Raw genomic sequence first — 23,792 nt, 5'->3', positions numbered from 1 at the left:
TTTCTAACAAAGGTAATTTCTTTGGTTATGAGGCCAACCAGAACTTTTTTTCACTAGGGAGGAAGTTGGCTTACCAATTCCTTCACTACCGGGGCTACCGTCTCCCAGGCCAAGAACTAATGTTCTGCTGGCTGGCTGATATAACATTCTCTACCAGTCACTGGTTACTCATTGCAACAGCATGTTAGCCATATCTCCTGCCAACTCCTTGCACGATTAACACTTGTATGGTGGCCTTCTCTCCTCTCTTCTTCATCTCCAGTTGTTACAAGCCCCTGTTCTTTTGATATGCTATTACATACAACCCCCTTTGTAAGAACTTCAGACCAGGCATCTCTAAGTTAACTTGGAATGTTTACTGAGATGTATTCAGTTGATACAGCATACAGTCTCTTTACAGTTAATTCTCCCTCACTCTGTCTCTCTTTCCTATCCAAGCTGTTCCCTTACCAGTAGGGATGCACCAATACCGTTTTTTTATCGGCAAGTACGAGTACCAATACTTTCAGTCAAGTACTCACCGATACTGAGTACCAATACTTTGCAGTGCGATTTGCGTTAATGGACGGTGCTGACCAATCAGATTCCCTCTAGTCTGAGCTGTCATTGCTGCAAGGAGAGGAAACGGTGTGGACCCTACTGTGTATCACAGTGTGAATATTGGTGTGAGTGTAAAATGGTGATAATACAAAGAAAACCAGAGGTGGTTGTATAGGAACTGCATGTGACCACATCTTTAATCGCAATCATTTAATATTTGGTAGAATATTCTAGAGCAATCCATATATGGGACAATCACTTTTAACCCAGTGGAAGAGGCTCTACAAAGGGATGTACATTTTACAGATTCTGTTTTTTCTTCACTAGGTGTCATGTAGTGATGTCACCTTTTAAACCTAATAACAGAGTGACAAGTCACAAATAACTTTGCCATCTTGTGAAAAAAAGCATTAAAAATGTGTTAAAACCTATTGGTGCACACAAAAGCTTTTAATGAAATCTTTCATCAAATGGTTTTATGGTATATTGACTTAAATGTATTAGGTAAAATCTCATAGGCAGTTGAAAATTAAAAACGAATGAACAGAACTTTGATTACTAAGACTGTCCACCTTCAGACGACAGTAATATATTACTTCACACTTCTTTCTTACTGTTGTAATCAAACTGATTTATTTATCATAGGCATTTATATAGCGTTAACAATGTACAAATTGCTTTACATACTGTATATTCACATCAGTCCCTGCCATCAAAGAGCTTGCAATATTAGAATTTATCTCACATGCAACACTGGCATGGAGCCAAGCCAATGCAAGATTGAAAAAAAGCTGATTCTCGTAGTTATTTCTATTAAAAAATGTATAATAGGGGAGGTATTCAGCACTGCATTTATTAAAAGAATTGTTGGTTTACAACTTGCAGTTGGTACCCAAGACTTCTTGACTATGAAAAATACACACTGAATACAAAAATTTTCTGCTTTAAAAAATGTGTTCTGTCTTTGGTGGAGGTGCCATCCCAAATCTAAAATTTTACATACTGCAGCTTATCCTTAGATGTGGTGGCTGCATTCGTTTTCTTTTTTATGCTTTTTCCCTTAGTTTTTACCTGGGGATCTGGTCAATAACACACTTCCTGTCTTAGGCTGCCTACACTCTGGATGAAGGAGCAACAGAGACACCTTTTGACAGAAGCATTGTTAATCTGTGGTTAGCTGAATGTTAGATGTAGTGGCAGATTTAGGTACACTAAAAAATTGAATCCAAACTCCAGCAAACACTTTTTAAGCAGTTACAGCAACAATATTTTGGGATAAAGGTTTTACATACCGTATTTTTCACTCCATAAGACTAACCTGACCATAAAACGCACCTAGGTTTTAGAGGAGGAAAACAAGAAAAAAAATATTCTGAACCAATGGACTGTAGACATAGTACAGGAAAAGACCAGAGACTGCGGACATAGTACAGGAGATGACCAGAGACTGCGGACTTAGTACAGGAGATGACCAGAGACTGCGGACACAGTACAGGAGATGACCAGAGACTGCGGGCACAGTACAGGAGATGAACAGAGACTGCGGACACAGTACACGAGATGACCAGAGACTGCGGACATAGTACAGGAGATGACCAGAGACTGCGGACACAGTACAGGGGATGACCAGATACTGCGGATATAGTACTGGTGATGACCAGAAACTGCAGACATAGTACAGGAGATGACCAGAGACTGCGGACATAGTACAGGAGATGACCAGAGACTGCAGACATAGTACAGGGGATGACCAGAGACTGCGGACACAGTACGGGAGATGACCAGAGACTGCGGACACAGTACAGGACATGACCAGAGACTGCAGACATAGTACAGGAGATGACCAGAGACTGGGGACATAGTACGGGAGATGACCAGAGACTGCGGACATAGTACTGGTGATGACCAGAGACTGCAGACATAGTACAGGAGATGAATTCAAATGTTGGTGAAGCGCTACACATACACAACTAACAACAAGTAAATAACACAATCCTATATACCAACATATAAATCACAAACAAAAGGCAGACCATGCATGTACATGAAAAATTTAGAATGGTGCTTCTATATCATGCTTGACAATAGAGAATATCCGGTAATAAAGTGCAATCAATGAGTGACCTATAATTGTAGTGCAAAAAGGGGACCCTGAGCGGGGTAAAAGACGGATGAAGGAATAATATATCACACTCTATTGCTAAAGTGACAAGTGCTCAAGTAGCAAACTCAGTAAGTGTATACATCTATACAGCAACGTGATGAATAAAAGTCCACAATTAAGTGCAAAGATAGTGCATTAATGTGCAATTTCAGGCAATAGTAGTGATTCAGTTTTCTACTCCAAACATGATGCGTGCTTGTGTGACACTCTGGTGTATCACTATCCCAAAATGGCTAGAGTGCCTCCTCACCTCCTTAAGGCGACCCCGAGGGGCCACAACACTTTAACCTCCCTAGCGGTCTGATTATGTCCATATTTCTGTGCTCAAAGCGGTACATTTTTTTGCATGGAAATATGTATTGTTTTTATTGTAGGCCTGTAATTTTTAGGAATAACTCACTGAAATCTGTCCAAACAAGAGTCTAGTAAACATCCCGGGTATGATAAAACTTGAAACATGAAATCATAAATTATAATTTAATAAATAATCATAAAAAATAATATAATAATAAATTTAATTCAATAATATAATCAAACCAAAAACAGTTACGTGACACCAGAGACTGTGGACACAGTACAGGAGATGACCAGAGACTGCAGACACAGTACAGGAGATGACCAGAGACTGCGGACACAGTACAGGAGATGACCAGAGACTGCAGACACAGTACAGGAGATGCCCAGAGACTGTGGACACAGTACAGGAGATGACCAGAGACTGCGGACACAGTCAATGGAGTACAGGGGAGCTGGGATATACATTACTGTGTACATGTAACATCACTATAATGGAGTACAGGGGAGCTGGGATATACATTACTGTGTACATGTCACATCACTATAATGGAGTACAGGGGAGCTGGGATATACATACTGTATACATGTCACATCACTATAATGGAGTACGGGGGAGCTGGGATATACATTACTGTGTACATGTCACATCACTATAATAGAGTACGGGGGAGCTGGGATATACATTACTGTGTACACGTCACATTACTATAATGGAGTACGGGGGAGCTGGGATATACATTACTGTGTACACGTCACATCACTATAATGGAGTACGGGGGAGCTGGGATATACATTACTGTGTACATGTCACATCACTATAATGGAGTACGGGGGAGCTGGGATATACATTACTGCGTACATGTCACATCACTATAATGGAGTACGGGGGAGCTGGGATATACATTACTGCGTACATGTCACATCACTATAATGGAGTAGAGGGGAGTTGGGATATACATTACTGCGTACATGTCACATCGCTATAATGGAGTACAGGGGAGCTGGGATATACATTATTGTGTACATGTCACATCACTATAATGGAGTACAGGGGAGCTGGGATATACATACTGTATACATGTCACATCACTATAATGGAGTACGGGGGAGCCGGGATATACATTACTGTGTACACGTTACATCACTATAATGGAGTACGGGGGAGCCGGGATATACATACTGTATACATGTCACATCACTATAATGGAGTACGGGGGAGCTGGGATATACATACTGTATACATGTCACATCACTATAATGGAGTACGGGGGAGCCGGGATATACATTACTGTGTACACGTTACATCACTATAATGGAGTACGGGGGAGCCGGGATATACATACTGTATACATGTCACATCACTATAATGGAGTACAGGGGAGCTGGGATATACATACTGTATACATGTCACATCACTATAATGGAGTACAGGGGAGCTGGGATATACATTACTGTGTACGTGTCACATCACTATATTGGAGCACAGGGGAGCTGGGATATACATTACTGTGTACATGTCACATCGCTATAATGGAGTACAGGGGAGCTGGGATATACATACTGTATACATGTCACATCACTATAATGGAGTACAGGGGAGCAGGGATATACATTACTGTGTACAGTTTTATATATTGGACTCTTTATTCTAAAGAAAAATTTAATTTCATAAGCTTTAAGGGGGTGCGGTGGTTGGGTGCAGGGCTGGGGGCGGGCCAGGGGTGTGGTTTGGATGGGGTGGGGTTGGGGGGCGGACCTAGGCAAGGTTGGGTGGGGCAACTGGTGGAAAGTAAGTTTTGTAACTGGCTAGTAGGTCTGGAATCGAAATTCTAACCCCTGCATTAGATGACAAATTAGCCTCCAAAAACTGCATGTTAGTAACCAGCATAATGACATTATTTTTATTAAACATTCAGGCATCTTTCAGCCTTTGGAGTCAGAAGTAGCCCAGACACTTAGGATAAGTGCCAAAGCAGTGGATCCCATCCAGCTAGGTCAACCACGTGTGTGGTCAAATAGGACATTGCTCCTGCAACATAATATTTGGATATTTGCAGGAGAACCAACCCATGTGCTTTAGTTTTTTTTTTACCTCTTGGCAAAACTGGGTGGTTGTTTGTCACATTCAAGGGCAATAAGTACTGTATAATGTAATAGCTACATATTCCTGACTGTGCTGCTGTTTTTATAAAAGCTAGAGGAAATAAAAAGTTTTCTGCATAGCCCATGGCACATTAGATTCTAGCCGTTGTTGTTCTGCCGCAGTTGATTGCTTGTTATGAAACACACCTCAACTTTTCATTTACTCCAGCCTTTAGAAAGCAATTCTCTTGTCTTCCAGCAAGCTTTTCATTATCAGCTGTGGTTTAAAGAAAATGACAAAGCTAACGGCAGCTGTAGGTAGCTAACAGCATAAGCTATCAACACATACTGTATCTGTTGCCGCAGAAGCTCTCAATACTTCTTTGCTTGAAGCCTCCAAGAGTTTCTCTAGTACCTGTTAGTCGAGATTAGACATGCCCACCCCCATCCCACAAAAATGTCTCGTGACTAAGTGATCTATTCATGGCCCAACCTAGGAACAATCCAGTAGGGGCATGCCAATTCTTTTGCAGAAAGGCTGCCCCAATAGCTGTTGTTTAATTTATTTATTTCAGTTACTTATATAGCGCCGTCAATTTATGCAGCACTTTGAATACATATATTTTACAGTCACATCAGTCCCTAACCCTCAAGGGGCGTACAATCTAAGGTCCCTAACTCACATTCATACCTACACATACTAGGGCCAATTTAGACAGGATCCAGTTAACCTACCAGCATGTCTTTGGAGTGTGGGAGGAAACTGGAGTACCCGGAGGAAACCCACGCAAGCACAGGGAGAACATGCAAACTCCAGGCTGGTGGTGCCGTGGTTGGGATTTGAACTTCTCAGAAGCCGAGTGACATCATCACTGGGTTTCTATTCTTCTCTATTAAATGCAGGCAGATCATGGCTGGTGAGAGGAGCTGTACATAGCAGCCTGGAAACATCACAGCACCTTTTCTTAGCACTCCTCTCGATAGCCCTATGGTGCAAACAGTGGGCCTGGCCTTGGGAGGAGTTATGCATAGGTTATTATAGGTAAGCATGGGCGGACTGACAACTCATGGGGCCCCCGGGCAATAGGGGATCATGGGGCCCCTGTGTCCTTGCCCAAACTCAAAAAAGCCTATGAAAAAGGTACTAGGGGCATCTCATGGGGCCTCCTACTGACCCCGAGTCCTCGGGCAGTGCCCGAGTTTCCAAATGGTCAGTCTGCCCCTGTAGGTAAGATTTATCCTTTGAGTTTAGGAAACTCATTGGCATCTGGCAGTGGTAAGTCAATGTAGGGGCTCCCCTGTTAAAAAGGGAGCTAGCACATCAGCCCACTGCTCCTCAGGTAGCTTTCATTTTCAGCAACTCTCTAGATCAGTGTTTCTCAACCAGGGTTCCATGAAACCCTAGGGTTCTTACAGAGGTTGCTAGGGGTTCCCTGAGCAATGGGAAATTTCTGCCTCTCAGATAAGTTCCAACTGGCATCATTGATCTTTTTAACTAACTCTAAGAGGCTGGTTCTTCCTAATGTTTACAAGGGTAAGGAGCATTCTTCTCACTGACCATCACACAAATGTATCATGAGTTGTGCATATAGTCATTTTTATCAGGGGTTCTCTGAGGTCAGAAAGTTATATCAAGGGTTTTTCTGTGTTGAAAAGGATGAGAAAGACTGCTCTAGATGCTAGGGTAGGCTTCAACATCATCCTCCATCCACTATGCATCAGCTGCCAAGGCGTAGAACTTGACCCCTGCACCACCAATTGTTATTCTAACAGAGCCTGCATCTGCTGCAATAAAGACAGGGTTATTTGCTGCTGTCCCTCAAAGAAAGCCAGTGGGCTACAGTTTGCTGTTGAACCTGTTGTACAGTTAATCAGTTTGCCCCTTGCTTGTTAGCATTTGCCAATATGAGCTGTTTTACAAGATCCTTCATTTTATTCAACAAAAGGCATCTTTCTGTTTGAGGAACTGCCCACATTGGAGCACCAAGTTGTAAGGGGGACATGCTCAGCTGGTATTGGCATCTGTATACCATGGACGGGAAAGGGTCACCCAGGAACAGTCCAAGCAAGCTGGTCCAGAACTTCTATTTAACAAAATAGCAAACAAACACAGTTTCCAATGCAGGACAGCTTTGTCCAGTACAGTTTCAAGGTGCTACTCAGTTTAAGGGGAATGGAACAAACACAGACAATATGAAACCACTGCATTTATTGTGCCACAATGCAAATTCAGCAAAAAGTGCAATCTATCCAAACATGCATTAATAACAATGTACCCTGCATTAACCTCATGGCGTCTGCAATGTCTAAAGAACATTTTTTAGCATAATAAAGACATAGTAACACCATATCCAATTTCTAAAGGTGTCTTCAAAGATGTCAATAAAAAGCTGGAGGATGTGAGGTTATAAATCTCAATGTGTTTCGCAAGACTGAACTTCTTCAGGAGACAGGGAACTGATTTAGATAAATGTGAAGTGGGGCTGGACTCTGTGGAAGCCTCCCCCCCCCAAAAAAAAAATATATAAAAAGGAGGGAAGAAGCACAAATGTAACATGGGGAACAAAAGGGGGCCAAGGCAAAATAGACCGGACAGGAGGGAACCACAGAAAACAGACTAAACCCAGGAACCTCAGACACCAGGCAGCTGACCTTTTACAATTCCTGGCCTCTCCGAATGGGAGAAATGGGGTCTGAAGGTAAAAATTCAGTTTTACCAGTGTACACAGTTTTCTTTGGCCAATTGATTTTTGTAAGTCTGTTGCAAACTTTTGTTCCTGAAAATCCAGCCAAGAATAACACTTCCTGTTTCAGGTTGCCAACAACAAGCCACTGTCTTGCAATTTGTGGCAGCAATGTCTACCTGCTGTATGCACTCCTTCAGCTGGCCATTGGATTGCCTAGCTGATACCCTTTGTAGCTGACAGACCAGTTTGGTCTGATCCCTTAAAGTGTTACTAAACCCAGGACCCTGCATTCACTATATCTGGTCTCCCACAGTACACAGAACATGGAAATGCAATTATTTTAGTAAATATAAACTGCTAAATACCTTTTCTCATCAGCAGTTAGAGCAGTCTGGTGACGTCTATCAGTTTGCAGCCAAGCACATGTTAAAGCTTGTAGGAGGAGTTTTCATTTTACTCTAGGAGGATGAAGAACCCCTGACCTCTGTCTGGACAGTGCTGATTGGCCCTATGCCAATCACTTGCACTCTCCCAAGAAAAAAAAAATCTTCTTTAGTAATATACACTAAACTGAGTATGTGCAGATATATCTTATCAGGAGATAAGAGGGGGACATTGTAAGAAGAGGATCAGAGAAGTTAGGATCAAAAAGCATTCTTATACAATGCAGAGGATTACCCCTTAGGTTCCACAGTGAGTATAACTAGCATGCTTCACTGGATATACAGACTGATTTTACTGTTGTGTGTTTAGTAACACTTTAAGTGTACAAGCAGCCAAGCGCAAGGTATTTCTGTCTAGGGGTATATATCTCTTTCTGTATAATCTTTATAATTTTCCAGGTACAAAAAAAATAATAGGGCACATAAATGAGAGATGACATTCCCGCAACCTCCGTTACAATATGCAGTGCAGTACCAAAGAATTTCACATTCCCAAAAAGTATAAAAGTTAAGTGCATCGTATGTGATATGCTTAAGTTACACACGAGGGAACAAACAGTCCCCGGAGATATTCCAGTGTGTACCTACAGTGGGGATCGAAAGTTTGGGCACCCCAGCTAAAAATTTGTATTAATGTGCATAAAGAAGCCAAGGAAAGATGGAAAAATCTCCAAAAGGCATCAAATTACAGAATAGACATTCTTATAATATGTCAACAAAAGTTAGATTTTATTTCCATCATTTACACTTTCAAAATAACAGAAAACAAAAAAAGGCGTCTGCAAAAGTTTGGGCACCCTGCAGAGTTAATATCTTGTACTGCCCCCTTTGGCAAGTATCACAGCTTGTAAATGCTTTTTGTAGCCAGCCAAGAGTTTTTGAATTCTTGTTTGAGGTATCTTTGCCCATTCTTCCTTACAAAAGTCTTCCAGTTCTTTGAGATTTCTGGGTTGTCTGTCACGCACTGCTCTTTTAAGGTCTATCCATAGATTTTCAATTATGTTGAGGTCAGGAGATTGTGAAGGCCATGGCAAAACCTTCAGTTTACGCCTCTTGATGTAATCCCCCGTGGATTTCGAGGTGTGTTTAGGATCATTATCCATTTGAAGAAGCCATCCTCTCTTTAACTTCAGCTTTTTCACAGATGGCATCAAGTTACCATCCAAAATTTGCTGAAATTTTATTTAATCCATTTTTCCTTCTACTCGTGAGATGTTCCCTGTGCCACTGGCTGCAACACAACCCCAAAGCATGATTGATCCAACCCCATGCTTAACAGTTGGACAGAGGTTCTTTTCATTAAATTCTGTGCCCCTTCTTCTCCAAACATACCTTTGCTCATTCCGGCCAAAAAGTTAAATTTTAACCTCATCGGTCCACAGAACTTGTTTCCAAAATGCATCAGGCTTGTCTATATGTTCATTTGCAAAGTTCAAACGATGATTTTTGTGGTGAGGACGTAGAAGAGGTTTTCTTCTGATGACTCTTCCATGAAGACCATATTTGTACAAGTATCTCTTTATAGTGGAATAGTGTACCACAACTGCAGTGTCTGCCAGATCTTTCTGGAGGGATCGTGCAGTCAGGGTTTTGAATTGTTTTTCTCACAATCCTGCGAGCTGTTCTGTCTGATATTTTTCTTGGTCTTCCAGATGTTGCTTTAACTTCCACTGTTCCTGATGACTGCCATTTCTTAATTACATTCTGAACAGAGGATATTGACATATGATAACGCTTTGCTATCTTCTTATAGCCTTCTCCAGCTTTGTGAGAGTCAACTATTTTCAGTTTCAGTTTTCTAGACAACTGCTTAGAAGAACCCATGGTGCTGATTGTTGGGGCAAGGTCAGATGAGTCTGGGCATTTAAAACCTTTGAGATTGACATCACCTGGTCTTCGCAGACGATGATTGAGAACAATCCATGACACTGGCAGGTCTCAGCTTTGCAAAGGGGGCAGTGCATACTATAAATTCTGCAGGGTGCCCAAACTTTTGCAGACGCCATTTTTTTGTTTTCTGTTATTTTGAAAGTGTAAATGATGGAAATAAAATCTAACTTTTGTTGACATATTATAAGAATGTCTAATCTGTAATTTGATGCCTTTTGGAGATTTTTCCATCTTTCCTTGGCTTCTTTATGCACATTAATACAAATTTTTAGCTGGGGTGCCCAAACTTTCGATCCCCACTGTAAGTGCTGCAGTGGAGTGCCACAAAAGAAATAAAAAGAAAGAAGAAAAAAACACACAAAAATAAATTAAAAAGGGTGCCATCCAGATAGATATCCAGGCTAGAGGGGATCACATCTGATCCAGTGGTAAACTGCTGTTAGGATGCCCACATGGAATCAAAGAGGGCCTTTGTGCCTCTATATGTAGCTACCCATGTAGCTACCCATTCCTCCATGATCTCAGTGACTTTCCTAAGCCAGTCCCCATGATTAGGAATGGAAGTGCTCTTCTAATGTATTGGAATTAAATGCTTAGCTGGATTAACCATGTAAGGAAGAGCACTACTTTTATAACAAGTTAGTGGAACAGTGGGGACATGGAGCAAGAAGTGAGACATTGAGAGGAGGAGGTCTACCTCCAGAATCTCAACTATGCAGTCCCGTATCTCTTCCAAATAGGGTCTGATCCTGGGACATCCCACCACATATGGAGGAGCGTACCCCTCTGACCACATCCTCTCCAGCATAGATCAGAGGAAGAGGGGTAAATCTCTGAAAGAGCCATTTCCACTCGGTACCACCTGGTTAACATTTTTCAAATATTCTCTTGTGTTTTTGTATCTATAGAACTGGAATGAGTCAGGGGGAATAAATGAAGCAGCTGCTCTTCAGTGAACTCGCACTGTAGGTCCCGTTCCCATTCCCTGATGTTATTCGGTTTAGGCTGAGCGGCAGCAGAGAGTAGCAACTTATATAAGACCTAGATCAGGTGTGCGGTAGGGTCAGGGGCTGCCTATAGACGTTAAAACGCCATTAAAATGGACCTAGTCTGGGAGAGGAGCCCCTGAGTGTAGAAAAAGTGGCAAAGTTGGCGGTAACGCCAAATGTCCAGGGGAAAGTGGCCATATCGCTCCCTCACCCTAAGGGTATCTAGCGAAATTAAATTACCCCCTTCTAAAAATTTGGCGAGGCTATCAGCACCATCCCGAGCACATGATCCAAAGAATATGAACTTCTCTTTGGGGGAACCATAGGAAGCACCCCACTGGTTCCAATGGGGACACCGGAGGTGCCAGAGAGTGGGAGCCATTCAATTCATCCCACACCCTAAGGGTATGGGTAGTCAGGGGAGAAACCCAATCAGAGAGTCCTCTGTCACCCTTATTTACCCATGGGACATATGATAAATTACACCCTGCCATTGTTTTTTCTAAAGGGACCAAAAGTTTTGAAGAAGATTGAAACCGCCAGTTTAGAATCCGCTGAAGTGCAACTGCTCTGTAGTATTGTTTTATGTCAGGTATACCAAGCCCCCCTAACCATTTAGGTTTTTTTTAATGTGGCTATAGCTGTTCGTGGTCTTTTGCCATTCCAGACAAACGCTGTGAGCAGGCAATGAAGCTCAAGAAAGAAGCTTTTCGGCAGGAGAACAGGCATCATCTGCAGGAAGAATAAAATTCTGGGTAGAATAGACATCTTAATTATGTGGGTACGGCCCAGCCAAGTGGAAGGACGCCTATTCCATGACTGAAGATTGTGATCAATCCTACTGAGCAAGGGAGAATAATTGGTCACGTACAAAGAGTCAAAGTGATTTGTGAGTTGAATCCCCTGATATGTCAGAGAAGTGGCAGTCCAGGTAAAGGAGAAGGCATTCCACTAGGCCACAGAGAGAGTAGAATGCAGGGTTATTGGTAGAATTCCTGACTTAGAGTAGTTTATATTAAAGTTGGACACCTGGCCATAAGCAATTCTTCCATCAGGTTTGGCAACGAGACAAGGGGGTCTGTGATATGGAACAAAATGTCATCTGCATATGCGGAAAGTTTATGCTCCATGGCTCCTATTATGACACCCTTGATATCTGAGTTTGCTCGAACCCTGAGTAGCAAGGGTTCCAAGGTAAGGGCAAACAAGAGAGGTGAAAGGGGACACCCCTGTCTTATGTCATTCTGGATGGGAAGTGCCGAAGACAAGGAATCATTAACCTTAACCCGGGCGGTGGGCGAGACATAAAGTGCAGAGATCCAATTCAGCTTATGAGGGCCAAGACTCAACCTCTACAGTATAGCCGTGAAGAAGCGCTAATCAACCAGATCAAACGCTTTCTTGTCCTCAGTAGAAAGCACTAGGTAGGGAGGGTATTGGTGTCGCCTTTGGACCCAATGGATGAGCTTGATTGCTCTAATTGAATTATCCTTCACCTCCTGGCCAACTATGAACCCGATCGAAGGAAGTAAGTGTTTCAGCCTATTGGCAAAGATCTTAGAGAATATCATCAAGTCAATGTTCAATAAAGAAATCGGCCGGTAATTTTGAGGTAAAGTATTGTCCTTCTCTTCTTTCAGGAGAAGCATTACATGTGCCTGGAGGGCATATGGAGGGATGCAGCCTCAGGAAGCAAGGGAATTGAAGTACTTACACACTTGTTTTTGGAGCAGTAAGAAAAACTTCAATTAGTAGGCCTTAGTATAGCCATCAGGGCCGGGGCTTTTCCCGTTGGGAAGGGATTTCGCAGTAAATAACAATTCCTGAGGGGTTATAGGTAACTCTAAATCAGGCTGTTGCTTGGTTGTAAAGGAGGGAAGCCCAGAAAAGGAGAGGTAGACATGTATGCGGAAGGGCTTCAAGTTCACGTTTGCAGGGGGCAAGCAACGTCCAGATCATACACTGTGGCGTAAAAATTTTGAAACAGCTAAACAATTATGGAAGTATGCACAACAGCCGTCCCTGAAGGAGCTTGGAGTTTGTGGACACATATAGAAGCACGGTGCTTGCAAAGAGTTCTTGCCAGCATCCCATTTTGAAAAAAGCTTGAGGAGTTCCATGAGACAATTTAATGCCTCCGGAGTTGCCTGTTGTTTGTGACATAACTCTGCCTGCTGTAGAGCCCTAAGGACCTGATGAAAGTCTACCTGCCTCTCCTTATTTAGCTTAGAACCAAGGGCAATGGGTACACCATGCATGACCTCCTTTAGGCCCTCCCAGATGACACCATTACTGACCCCCTCCGTGGCGTTTTCAGGGAAATAGTGTGTAAGAGTTTTCGTGACTTTCGCCACTACTGAAAAATCATCTAAAAGATTTTCATTGAGCCTTCACGACCAAGTTCTAGCGACCGAACAAGGGAGCAGGAGAGAGACTGTTATCATAGCATGGTCAGAGATAGTAATGTGTTCTATGAAGGAGTCAGTCAAGGTTTCCAACGTATGGTGGTCTACAAACATCAGGTCAATTCTAGTATAAGTGTTGTGGACTTTCGAATAATAGCTAAAATAATTTTCAGCTCCATGCATAGCCCTCCAACTATCTACCAGAGAGTGAGCCTGTAAAGATTTGCATAAGTGTTTGAGGAAAGCATAGGAATGCGTGGGGCAATTACAAGAAGTGTCCAGAATCAACGTACCCTCCCTAAAATCTGCCAAATGATCTAAAACCCAATCTATGAAAGTGAGTTGAAGAGAATTCAGGGCATAAAGGATAGCAAAAAGTGTATTTCTGTCCCTGAATAATCCCTTTCAGAAAACCAAATCTACCTTGGGGATCCTCATAGTGATCTATGGGTTGGAAAGGACAATATTTATGTAGGGCGATGGTAGTGCCGTAAGACTTTGCTACTGGGGAAGTGCTGAGGAACCACTGTGAGAATAGATGAGTGGGAAGTTTAGGGACAGAGGTGGGGGTAACATTATAGTACACTACCTTAACAGTAGCCAAGGGAAAAAAAAGGATGTTGTCCAAGCAACCAAGCAGGTGCTCCTGAGCCTAGAGTGGTGGAGAAATAGGCTGTGTCCTAGAAACACGAAGAGAACATAAGTAAACAGTAACACATAAAGGTAGAGCAACATTAACACAGTCACAAATAACCAACCATAAGCTGAGTAAAACTACATAGTGGACCTGGGACCCACACAAAATAAAGCGTGGCATCCAGGGGCGACCAAGGAGCCTCTAGCAGGGCATTCCCTAAAACAGGGCAGTCCTACATGAGGAACATAGTCAGACATCTGGGTACAGCGGAGCTATAGCTCCGCAAATCAAAGTTGAAAGGAAGCTCTCCAGTGCTGGCACATGACCAGGTGAGCTGTGGAAGCTGTTTGTGACCGTGATGGAAGCTGTAAAAGGTGCTGTCTAATCCCCATAGAGTGGCCAGGCAGCAGCTGCTCTTTTTCTTCTAATTTATGTTGTAGAACTGGGATGGGGATTGGAAAGTGTTTTGGGATGCCCAGAACAAGAGAACTTGCTGAGGACACATTCTTGAAACAAAGGAACAACACAAGATAGAGTTTCCCTCCACAAAAGGGTAGCAACAGCTTTCAGCACAGGGGGGTTTCCTCTAAGGTGCATCCCTGGCAGCTAGGTCTGGAACAATCCTTCTGTCCAGAATGGGTGCGCAACAGTCACTTTCTTAGTATTCTCTGTGGCCTACTCACTGTGACTTCAAATGACGACTCTTCTGCTCCTTGGTGAGCTAAAGACATTTGGTGTTTCATTAGGCCTCTCTTAAGCCTAGGAATGTTTGACAGCATTTCCAGGTTGGGTCAATCTCCTGCTGGCGAAAGACCCTGCCACTCTCTGCTCTCAGCCCCCTGCTGGCCATTATTTTGGACCGGGGATTGACTGAAACACTATTCAAAGCCAGCCCAGACTTCACCCTCACCTGCTCACTATGTTTCCAGCAAGCCCTGGAATGATAGGAGGAGACAGGCAAGTCTGCAACTGCAGAACCAGAGTATGCAAACACAATTAATCTCCACTTTTAACAGTGGAGCCAAAAACTAGATTAACCTCACTCCTAGCACCTGACCTAGGAGGGTGCTACACCTTGAAAGGCAGTCCAAAGTTAAATGAAAGGAGTGTACTAATTGTAAGGTGCTGTTACTGCCAGGATCCCATGACAAGAAACTTTCCAGATTCACAAAAAAACAATTTGCCTAAAGGGTTATTTCACCTTTAGAAAAAACTACCTTTGCAATAAGGGGCGTCTGTAGATAAAAACAAACTGTGCAGCTCTGACTAAAGTTGAATAATGCCCTTGCTATAGGTGTAGTTCAATTGCATACCTCCCAAAGCCTGACTGGTATGCACCCAGGACATTGCTAGGACATTGCTAAGCGAGGCCTAGTCGTTATTGCTCACCTTCATCACAGGAGCAAACGTATTACAGTCAGGCTTCAGGAGGTGCATAAATGACCTACACCTACAGCAAGGGCATTCTTCAACTTTAGTGAGACCTGCACAGTTTATCTACAGACACCCCTTATCTGTATAGGCAATACAGATACAGATTTTGGTAAAGGTGAACTAACCTTTAAAAATACTGTATACATTAAGACATGATGCCAAATATAATGAAAACTAGATTTTGGATTGCCATACAAATTAATGTTTTTTTTAATTGAATACACACATGCATTTTTTTATATAAATGCCAGAATACAGAATTTATGCAATAGGTTGCAAGAACAAAGCCTACCTAAAAATAGAAATTCACTGATATGACTGGTTTGAAAAGCATGTCACGAACGTGACTGAAAATGTTGACTGTAACAAACACAGCTACTGCTGTTTCTAGAATTACCTAATACTGCAGGAAATCCCTCTTTTTTTAAACAAGAGAAGTGGTTAGACACTCTGACAGGTTTTTTATTATTTTAAATATTAAACCAATGTATTAGTTTCTTTTCCTTTCCCTAGTTACATACCAATCAATATAAACAATAATACTGTTTGCTGTAAAATTAGGTTGTTCTGGTTTATGCTAAAAGATAATATATTGTAAAGTAAGATTCTCTGTGAAAATTGGCAGGGCCCTGATGATATTTATATGTAGTATAGCTCGCCTGAGCTCCCATCTCACCGACAACAACCTTCTCGACCCTTTATAGTCCGGCTTCCGCCCCCTACACTCCACCGAAACTGCCCTACTCAAACTCACCAATGACCTACTAACCGCCAAAACCAATGGCCACTATACTATACTACTTGACCTCTCTGCGGCTTTTGACACGGTTGACCACCCCCTCCTCCTCAAAAAACTGCACTCTCTTGGCCTCAGAGACTCCGCTCTCTCTCCTGGTTCTCCTCCTATCTATTGCAGTGCTCCTTCAGTGTTACCTATAACGCTGCCACCTCCCCTTCACTCCCTCTCTCTGTTGAGGTCCCTCAAGGTTCTGTCTTCTGATCCCTCCTCTTTTCCATCTACACCTCCTCCCTTGGCCAATTGATAAACTCCCACAGCTTCAACTACCATCTCTATGCCGACGACACACAAATCTATCTCTCTACCCCTCACCTCACCCCCTCAGTCTCCAATCGCATCACCAGCCTACTAAGTGACATATCAGACTGGATGTCACTCCACTTCCTCAAACTCAACCTTTCCAAAAACTGAGCTCCTAGTATTCCCCCCAGCCTGTGTCCCCCCCCCCGACTTCTCCATCAAGATCAACAACACTATCATCAGTCCCACCCCTCACGCCAGGGTACTAGGTGTAATCCTAGACTCCAATCTGTCCTTTCAGTCCCAGGTCCAATCGCTGACAAACTCATGTAGACTCCTTAACATCTCCACCTCCGCAACATCTCCAAGATACGACCGTTCCAAACCTCAGAAACCACTAAGTAAGTCATTCACTCCCTTATTATATCACGCCTTGACTCACTGGCCTACCTCATCGCAGGCTATCACCACTCCAGTCCATCATAAATTCTGCTGCAAGACTCATCCATCTTACTATCCGCTCTGTATCTGCCACCCCTCTCTGCCAATCCCTCCACTGGCTCCCAATTGCCCAACGGATAAAATTCAAAACGCTAACACTGACGTACAAAGCCGTTCATAACACTGCCCCTAATTACATCACCAACCTTGTCTCTAAATACCACCCACACCGTACTCTCCGCTCCTCGCAAGACCTCTTACTCTCTAGCTCCCTTGTCTCCTCCTCCCATGCCCATCTCCAGGATTTCTCAAGGGCTTCACCCATCCTCTGGAACTCCCTACCCCAATTTATCAGGCTATCGCCTACTCTGCTTACTTTTGGGTGCACTCTGAAAACCCATCTCTTCAGGGAAGCCTACCCCAACCCCAGCTAATACTGGAATCCTCTACTCTTCCTACCACTCCATCCCCCACAGCTAATTACCTCTTGTACCACTATCCCCTCCATCCTAGATTGTATGCTTCAAGGAGCAGGGCCCTCTAATCCCTCTTGTATTGAACTGTATTGTTACTATACTGTCTCCCTCCATAATGTAAAGCGCTGAGCAAACTGTCGGTGCTATATAAGTCCTGTATAATAATAATAATAATAGTATGATACAGTCGAGGTCTAAAAGTTTTGATGTACCGAGAAAACTAGATTAATGTCTATTTTAATTGGTATATGCCTTTATGTCAAAAGAGAAATCAACTATCAAGTGGATTTCCTTTACATACTGTATGTACAGTTGTGCTCAAACATTTGCATACCCTTGGAGAATTGGTAATATACAGTATGTACCATTTTTACAGAAAACATGAGTGAGCAGGAAAAACACATTTCTTTTATTTCTTATGGGAGTCATATTCAGCTGTAGGACATAACAGAATGGTACAATTATAAAACAAAACATAGCACCAATTAAACAAATGAAATGAACCCTGTTCAAAAGTCTGCATAACTTTAGTTCTTAATACTGTGAATTGCTCCCTTTAGCATCAATGACAGCGTTTTTGTAGTCTTTTGCAATAGTTGTCTATGAGGCCCAGAATTCTTGCAGGTGGTATAGCTGCCCATTCACCTTATCAAAATGCCCCCAGGTCATGCAAATTCTTTGGTCATCTTGCATAAACCGCTCATTTTTGATCTCCCCAGAGTGGCTCGATGACATTAAGGTCAGGAGATTGTGATGGCCACTCCAGAACCTTCACCTTTTTCTGCTGTAACCACTGGAGGGTTAACCTGTCCCTTGTGCTTAGGGTCATTGTCATGCTGGAAAGTCTAAGAGCGTCCCTTGCGCAGCTTTTGTGCAGAAGAATGCAAATTGTCTGCCAGTATTCTCCAATAACATGCTACATTCATCTTACCGTAAATGTTCACAAAATTCCCCATGCCTTTAGAGCTTACACACCACCAAAACACCACCATGCTTCAAAGTGAGAATGGTATTCTTGTTATTATAAGCCTTGCTGACCCCTCTCCAAACATAGAGCTTTATTTTGGTTATGTCACTCCAGATTACAGTGTGCCAGAAGATGTGAGGCATGTCAAGGTGTTGTCGAACATATTGGGCTTTTTTGTGGCATCAGCGCAGTAAAGGATTCTTTCTTCAACTCAACCATGCAGCTCATTTTTGTTCGAGTATCATCGTATTGTGCTCCTTGAAACAACAACACCTTCATTTCTCAGAGTAGCCTGCATTTCTCCTGAGTTTACCTGTGGGATTCTCTTTGTATCCCGAACAATTCTTCTGGAAGTTGTAACTGCAATCTCTCCTGGTCTACCTGACCTTGGCGTGGTATCAAGAGATCCCGAATTTTCTACTTCTTAATAAGTGATTGAACAGCACTGACTGGCATATTCAGTGCTTTGGATATCTTTATATATTCTTTTCCATCCTTATAAAGTTCCATTACCTTGTTCTGCATGTCTTTTGACAGTTCTTTTCCGTTCCCCATGGCTCAGTATCTAGCCTGCTCAGTGCATTCACATGAGAGATAACAAACTCATTCACTATTCATACACATACACTAATTGCAATTTAAAAAGCCACAGATGTGGGAAGTTAACCTTTAATTGCCATTTTCTCACCTTGAGTGTCTGTACCAAGGCCAAACATTTCAGGGTATGTAAACTTTTGATCAGTACTATTTGGGTAATTTCTGCTATCATTATGATTTGAAAAGGAGCCAAACAACTATGTGATAATAAATGGCTTCATATGATCATTATCCTTGAATAAAAGACAGTTTTAGGCATAATCAGTCATATTTTTTATATCAATGCCAAAATGTCACAATTTCTGCCATGGTATGCAAACTTTTGAGTACAACTGTATAGGTTGTGTCTTTCAAATTTTTAATCTATGTTGTTATAGGAGGAAGCATAACAAAAAAAAGGTTTTCTATAAAGATTTTTTATTACTGTTTGTATCCTCATTAAGAAAATTTTGCCTTACTTCTTGTCCTACTGACTCCAAGCATGTTGCTGTAAGCTTAATGTATTATATTCTCTTTAAGGAGTGTTTTTTGTATATTTGAGTGGAAAATTCACCGGAGCCAGGGAGACTGTCAACAGCCCCTAGTAGCTTCAATAAAAAAAAAAAAATCAGGTTCTTGCATAGGCTAGAATATTTGTTTGTGACTTAACAAATGGCAATTCTAAAAACATTCTAATAAATATAGCAGAATATAATTTTATTTCTAAAAAAAGTGTTTTAATTATTTAAAAAAATGAAAAACTATTTTTTCATATACATAAAAACTACAAGAACTCAGTACATCACTAACACTATTTTCTTTCTACCAAAGTCAATTATTTTTGTAACCTGCCTAGGTCTATGCCTTTAAAAACATTGTACTGACCTCTGAATTACTTAACCACATTAGTTAGGTCAACTGAACACCAAATAACTCTTATCCAGGGTACTCAAGCCTTGTTTGTCTAATCTTACTTAGGCTATGTGCACATGGTGGCTTTTTTCTCTGTGCCTCTACTGTCAGAGAGTAGAAGGGCAGAGAAGGTAGAACATGGTAGCACAAGATGCATGCTAAAAATTTAGGAGGACAAACCAATAACCTTTCTTTTTCCCTCACATCTTTCTGACATCTGTTTTTGCAGGCTGTGTGTATGGCAGATATATAGTATGTTTGCATGGATAGCAAAGGAATTATGCCAATTTTTAAATCACTAGTGTCACTTCTCCAATGGTGGCTCCACATGTAAAATAAATCTCAAAAAAAGGAAACCAGTAAGTTAAAGCAGACATAATCTCAAATTTGATCTAGCATCTAATATATTTTTTTTATGTTAAGTGCAATCATGCTAAATAATGTATAGTTGTAAGAGGCCCCAGCGCTCCCTCTGATGCTTTCTTTTCAGAAGCATGGAACCATCTTCATTCAGGTATTCAGTGTCAGCGTCTTCTTTTTGGATTGCGTTTTTGGCTCAGAGAAGTCATAATAATTCTGGTGCTTGTGCAGCTTACTAGTAGAATTTAGTTTTAATTTTTATTTGTTTTAACAACATTCAATTTTCTAATTGTTAGTAGGGTCAACCTGATGTTTGTTTCAGACCAAAGTGACAAGAAAATTTGAAGGAGCAGGATGGAAATTTTTTGTTGGACGAACAAATTTCTAACAGTGAATGTGGTTTTTGTTTGGGAAAGTACTGTATGTTCTTTCCAAAATTGAATGTGAAAAATAAACATTTTGGACTACTTTCAAATGACATTTGTCAAGTCATTGAATGTACTGAAAATTTAAACACAAATTTTCAGGAATGCTTGTTTAAAAATGTAGTAGTGTATGGCCAGCTAATGACTTGCTGCTTCCTTTGCTTAGGCAGTCTCTTAACTGGAGTTCAGGGACTGTTTTTTTAATGGAAAAAAGGATACAGTGGGGTTTTTTCTGTTTGTTGGTTTTTTTTTACTTATTCTGCTGCTTTACATTATAACATGCTGGTCATTAATAAATTCAAACTTGTAGAGTTACTGAAATGTCTAGTTTATCCCAATTTTAAATTTGCCTATCTAACAGGGATTCATTTAGGCAGTCTAGCGTAAGAAAAAGCAACCCGTAAAAAATGTTCCTTTAGCATTTTACATAGTCACATAGTTAGTCTGGCTGAAAAAAGACAAACGTCTATCCAGTTCAACCTTAAAAATAAGAAAAAAGTAATAATCCTACACCCACAGTTGATCGAGAGGAAGGCAAAAAAACCAGCAAAGCATGACCCAATTTGCTCCTGCAGGGGAAAAATTTGGTCATGATCCCCCCCAAGAGGCAATCGGATATTCCTTTGATCAACTTTACCTATAAATGTTAGTATCCAGTTATATTCTGTGTATCTAGGAAAGAATTCAGGCCTTTTTTAAAGCAATCTACTGAGCTGGCCAGAACCAACTCTTGAGGGAGTCTATTTCACATTTTCACCTGTGAAAAAACTGTTCCGTGTTTGGAGATTAAACCTCTTTTCCTCCAGATGTAAAAAGTGCGCCCTTGTCTTTTGTGATGACCTCAGGGTGAATAACTCTACACCGAGTTCACTATATGAACCACTGATGTATTTATACATGTTAATCATATCCCCCCCTTAATCATCTCTTCTCAAGAGAGAATAAATTCAGTTCCTCTAATCTTTCCTCATAGCTGAGCTCCTCCATGCCTCGTATCAGTTTGGTTGCCTTTCTCTTTACTTCCTCCAGTTCCCCAATATTCTTTTTGTGAATTGGTGCCCAAAACTGAACTGCAGTCCAGATGAGGTCTTACTAATGATTTGTACAAGGGTAAAATTATATATCTCTCTCTGGAGTCTATATCTCTTTTAATACAAGAGAGGATTTTGCTCACTTTAGAAACCGCAGCTTGGTATTGCATGCCATTATTAAGATTGTGATCTGCCAGAACTCCCAGATCCTTCTCCACCATTGATTCCCCCAGTTGTACTCCCCTAGTATGTATGATGCATGCATATTCTTAGCCCCCAAGTGCATAACCTTACATTTATCAACATTAACCTCATTTGCCACATAGTTGCCCAATTAAACAGTGCATTGAGGTCGGCTTGTAAGTTGGAGACATTCTGTAAGGACATTATTCCACTGTATGGCTTGACTGAAACGGTATATTTAATCCCAGACCCTAAATCGTCCCAAAAATATGGGAGAATTAGGCTGACAGAGGAGTTGGGTGAAAGATTGAGTGCTGAGAAGACTGTCGGTGCCTGGGAAGGGTCCCCTAGGTCTAGGGGAGGCACGCTTCCAGGCTGAGCTTGGGCTGGCTCAGGAGGATACCTTCTGCAGTGTAGATACCTGGAGCAGCAGGGAGCAAAGAGGACAGAGTGGGAACAGCAGCACTCCCTGGGATCTACAAGGGGAAACACTGTCACATGTAGCAAGCTTTCAAAGGACAGCGCTAGGCTCAATCCTTTATTCATTTTCTGGGAGATCTTCCGAGCAGCCAGGAGGGCTGGTAGTGTCTGCAGGCTGTGGAGCTGGGAACAGCTTTACAATGGGAGAGAAGTTATCTCTGCATGTAGTTATGAGAGGCTAACCTGATTTTTGAGGGGCCGCTAGTTCCTCGTCCATAAGCGGCTGTTGCTACTGATCTGCAATGACTGATGGCTTTCAAGAAAAGAACAGTCCAGGATCTGTCTTTGTACATAGGAAGGAAGTTGTCCCCTCCTTCATTGATTCAAGCCAACTGGGCATCCCATAGTCCTTATTTCCCTATCCAAATTATTTCCCCTAATAAAATAACAAATCCAAGCCCACAGACTGGTTACTGTCTCTTGGATGCAAGTCTGTGTGAGAAATACCTGTTATCTGGCTGTGCAGAGAGCTTAGGGGTACCCACAACACAGCAGCCCTCACAAGGGTACCACTACACATATAACAGTGCCTAGGCACCTTTCATTCGTTTTGCAGCACAAGTGCCTGTCAGGGCTATGACATCAAATCCCAGGCAAATCCCATCCACTTCTGCTTCTAATTACATTGATGGTGTAATCACTAGAAACAAAAATAGCTGCCTGGCAGTGGCGTAGCATAGGTGGGGCCACAGGGGTGGTTGCCCTGGGGGCAAAACTCTTAAGGGGTGCAAAATTAGTAATGAGAGGGTGAGAAGAGGTGGGAGATCAGTCTGTGCATGCTCCCATTCTGGTCCTGTCAGTGGCGCACTCTCTCCTATCTCTCTCTCTCTCTTAGACTGTGTGGGCAGGTCTACGTGGGTGGTTCTACGTCAGTGTGGGCGGAGTTGAGGAGCTTGCTCCTGTGGCAGTGCGCTGCTCACTGCAGATGTGGATGGCTCTAATCGCTCTTCTCCTTTCTCTCCTCTCCTCCCCAGGTCCACCGCCAACAGGCAAGCCATGCACTGGAACTCCTCTAACTACCAGTGAGCCTGGGGTGGGAAGAGGGTTATATGGAGCTGGGGTGCACAATAAGGGGATGTGGAGACTATCGGTGAACATTTGGGGGTGGATGGAGTTAGGGGCCACAATGAGGCAATGAGGGGATGAAGGTGGAGGGGGCAGGACCTTCTGGCTCAGGCTCTCTGTGGTGTGCTGAGAGGTTGAGCTAGCTGCAGGTCAGGAATGTGGGTGGATTCCAACTTTAAAGTTGGAATCTTTCCAGAGCTTGGATAGGCTCAGTGACTCAGTGAGCTGATTATTGGTCACAGGAGTGCAGAACGAAATGCACTGCTGTG

Source organism: Staurois parvus, unplaced genomic scaffold (assembly GCF_062004578.1).
Source record: "Staurois parvus isolate SC_StPar_1 unplaced genomic scaffold, SC_StPar_1.0 ptg000934l, whole genome shotgun sequence".
Classification (NCBI taxonomy): Eukaryota; Metazoa; Chordata; class Amphibia; order Anura; family Ranidae; genus Staurois; species Staurois parvus.
This window is presented reverse-complemented; position numbering follows the sequence as displayed.